The sequence below is a fragment of the Myotis davidii genome, unplaced genomic scaffold, assembly GCF_000327345.1.
Source record: "Myotis davidii unplaced genomic scaffold, ASM32734v1 scaffold401, whole genome shotgun sequence".
Classification (NCBI taxonomy): domain Eukaryota; kingdom Metazoa; phylum Chordata; class Mammalia; order Chiroptera; family Vespertilionidae; genus Myotis; species Myotis davidii.
In genome coordinates this window covers 699,952-703,872 of record NW_006291020.1, presented here as the reverse complement: position 1 = coordinate 703,872, position 3,921 = coordinate 699,952, and positions in this window count along the sequence as shown.

Genomic DNA, 3,921 nt, shown 5'->3' with positions numbered 1-3,921 from the left:
AGGAATGCAGGCTGTACCTCTTGATCAGCTAGCAGGCCTTTGAAGGGCAAGCTCGAGGGTGGGCAGCTCACAGCAGAGGAGGCCTCCCCACTACCAGCTTGCATGGCCCTGGGAGCTCCACCCGCCCTGCCTCCAGCAGCAGGCTCCCCCTAGCAGACCGGTGAGGAAGGGCACACAGCCTCAGCCTGACTCTCAGGGTGCCTCTCGGCCACTTAACCAAAACGGCCCCAGATGTGTCTCTCTCCGAGGGCAGGGTCTGCAATCTGCTGAAGTTGACCCTCTGCTGTGCATCCTGGAACCCACATTCCCTGCAGTTTACTTCTGCCCTTTCATGATCACATATTGCCCTTTTACAATCAGTGTAATTGGGCGGACCAGAAGAGCCAGGCAGACCCAGGAGAAGGTACAGGGACGGAGAGAGAGAGGATCTTGAGACTCGGGTTTGGCAGTCTGGGGTCCGGGGTGCGTGAGGGACAGGATCATTATTTAAGGGATGAAAGAGGGTAGTGCACAGGAATAAAGAGGAGAATGGCATCCAGCGCCATCCGTGTAACAATCATTGAACAGTGAGAGGGGGGGGCACCGAAAGGCCCCCCCAGGAAATGCGGTCATACGACAAACAGTCCCCCAGATTCAGACCCAGGTCTCGCCGCTTGGCATTTCCTATCCTGTCGGCGCCTACCATTTAGACCAGGCCCGTCTATTCCGCCTGATTCAAAGCGTTCCCCGGACTGTTGCTGATCTGGAACTGGCCTCTGTCCTTGCCCACAGTCTCTGAAGATTTCCTAAAACCGGGCGTGGGGCAAAAGAGGGACAGCACCGCCCCCTAGTGATGCAAGGCCAGTCGCCAAGGTTCTGGAGGCCTCCTGGACTCCCCCTTGGGGAGGCACACGGTGGGAGTGGAAACGACTTCCTTAGAAACTCAACTGTTCAGAGACTCAACTGTTCACGCTTTGTCAGGATGGCGAGGTCTCCAAACACCACCCTGCTCCTCCAGCCCTACCCCTGCAAGAACACCGGGTTTGGTAGTGCAGCAGGTCTGGGCTGGGGAAGAAAGGAGCTTTGATGACCTCGTTTCCATTTTGGTCCATTCTGCCACGTTGAAGCAGACCGACTCTCATTTGTCTTACAGCCAAATAAACAAATAAAAACTTCTCAAATCAAACACCATCACATACGTTCCCCTAAGGCAGTGGTTCTCAACCCTGGCTGCACAATAGAATCACCTGGGAATCTTTTTAAAATCCTGATTTCTGGGCCTCATCCTCCGGAAATTCTGTTTCTTTGTGACTAATGTTGTGGCCCCACCCCATAACAAAGACACAGAATTTCCAGAGGATGAGGCCCAGAAATCAGGATTTTAAAAAGATGCCCAGGTGATTCTAATGTGCAGCCGAGGTTGAGAACCACTGCCCTGGGGAATCAGGAGTTACCTTTTCAGGCAAAGAAAAGAAAGGCCAGAGCATCCCAACCAGGCCCGGGCAGGTGGGGGAGGCAGGGCAGGGATTGTGTTGACTGGGTACACTTCTGGGCCTCGAGCTCAGAAGCCAGGGTGGGGGCACCGAGCTCCGGGTGCCCAGGTCAGCGCTGTCCCCGGGCCTGTGCTGTCTGCTCTCCCTGGAGCCCTGGGCAGATGGGCAGTATTCCTTCTGTGCAGCATCTCTGGGACCGTCTGAGGCTCTGACACCACCCCTGGGTCGCCCTCCCCCTGGCGCCTCCTCTGCCTCTGTTCAGAGGAGAGCGGACATGGAAGGGTGGTAAGGGCACGGCTGACGCAGCCACAACAACAGCGTAGAGCCCAGCGTCCAGACCCATCGCAGCCAACCCAGAAGCAGGAGCGACCGCGGCAAGAGGAGCCAGGCTGTTTCCATAGATACGGATTTCAGCTGCATTTTATGGCATCCGTGCCAAGCTGCCTGGAGAGGCATCGTGTGGATGCCTGGGGACCCGCTCAGAAGGCAACTGAAGTAAGAGGCAGTTTTTAAAAATTCCAGTGGTTTCTCTCCCAGTTGCAGGCGGAGCCTCCTCTGCCCCTGGGGAGGTTCCCGTGGAAGGGAGAGAGGGAGGCACGCAGCCATGAGCTGTGTCTGCCCCCTGGAGAATTCCCACGTCCGCCTTCCCAACACTCTCCCGTGTCTTTCGCCAGCTCCTGGGTGTGAGGTAAAATGGGGCTCATTACCAGGCTGTCCTTTCTGCACAGTTTGGGGAGCAGCGAACACACCTCAGTGGATCTCAGGGGCACAGCTGAAGCCTGTACTCGTGGAAAGGTCAGAGGTTTAGAAATCTGCCCGCTGCGTCCCCCACACCTACCCCCCTTCCCCCCCTTTCACATGTCCAGGCCCCTTCCTGCCGGCGGGAGCGTGATCTGTCACCCATCTTGCTGAAGACAAGAGGGGCCTGCTGTCGCCAGGGCCTGGCCTTGGCAAGTCCCCGTCAGAAACACCAACGTTAAAGGAGAGCCCAGGCCCTCAGTAGCCATGGGGCCGGGGAGCACAGTGCCCCCCAGTGGCAAGTCTTCAGGAGCCGGGCAGCCTCTTCCCAGGGTCACCCTGGAGGGTGGGACGGGCAGGGATTGGCCAAGGACCTTCAAGCGACTAGTAAACTTTTTTCGGTTCTTTATAAATTCACAGGAGTTTGCAAGGAAGGACTCCGCTCGGGGCCAGGTGACTGGAACTGTGGTGCCATTCTCCCGGGAAAGGCTACCTCCCCGGTCAGACCTGGATGTCTAGGCAGAATGAGCCCGCTGCTTAGGGAGTGCCCAGGGCAGGGAGGGCGGCAATCCCATTGACATTTGGGGGGAAAGCACATCTCCCCGTGTTTGGAGGCCTTGTGCCCTGCAGGGCCGGAGACTGTGGGTGATGGCGTTGGGGTCGGCCCTCCTGGTTCCCACACATAGCGCTGGCTCAGGACCGATCCCCGTGTCTGAAATCCCAATGAACCAGCCGCACTTCCCACTTCCCTGCCCCTTTTCCTGCAGCTCTTCCCTCCTGGAACCATGGGGGCTGCTCCCCGTGTCTGCCCATCTGGGAAAGGCCACCTTCCTTAAACCCAGGGGACCCTCTCCGACCCTCCTCAGGAAAAGGCAGCGGACACTCTCAGGCACCTTCCTGCCCCAGAGGAGGAAGAACAACGGGAAAATATGAGGTTGTATGTGTCCTTGTTTCAGATGACCCTCAATCCCAGGCCCCCGACGTCACAGTCAAAAGGTTTCTTAGAAGCAGCCATTGCAGGGGTGGGGGTGGGGGGAGGGTCTCTCTCACAGCTGCCAGCTGGCGAAGGAAGTACAATGCCCCTCCCCCTGCTGACCCTTAGGGAGGCCTGCCCCTGGGCCACTGTGAGGAGAGGGTATCCTGGTCTCCCAGGAGCGGCTCAGCCTGGGGCCTGAGAAGGACTCCCTCGCTCCCAGATTCAAACCACGCGTTCTCTGAAGCCCTATGTCCCTGTGCCGCTTCTGTATCTCCAGCTCTTGCCATCTCACCCACCCGGAATGTCCTTCCCTCTATTCATCACTCATTCATTTATTCATTTACCAAAAGGCCATTGAGATCTTTCATCTGCACCGCCTTCCTAAAATAGATATGAGTATGACACACTTCCTATACTCAGAAAGCGCATAGATTAGTGGAGGAACAGGCATATAAATGACTCATTTAAAAAACCGAGCCCCGGCCAGGGGAGCTCACGTGGTCGGAGCATAATCGCATACACCAAACGGTGTCAGGTCCCATTCCCAGTCAGGGCACATATACAGGTTGCAGGTTTAATGCCTTGGTTGGGGCGCTTATGGGAGGCAACCAATTGATGTTTCTCTGTCACATTGACATTTCTCTCTCTCTCTCTCTCCCTCCCTCTCTCCCTCCCCTTCCTCTCTGAAATTAATTTTTAAAATATTTTTTTAATTAAAAATGGCGGGGGAGGGGC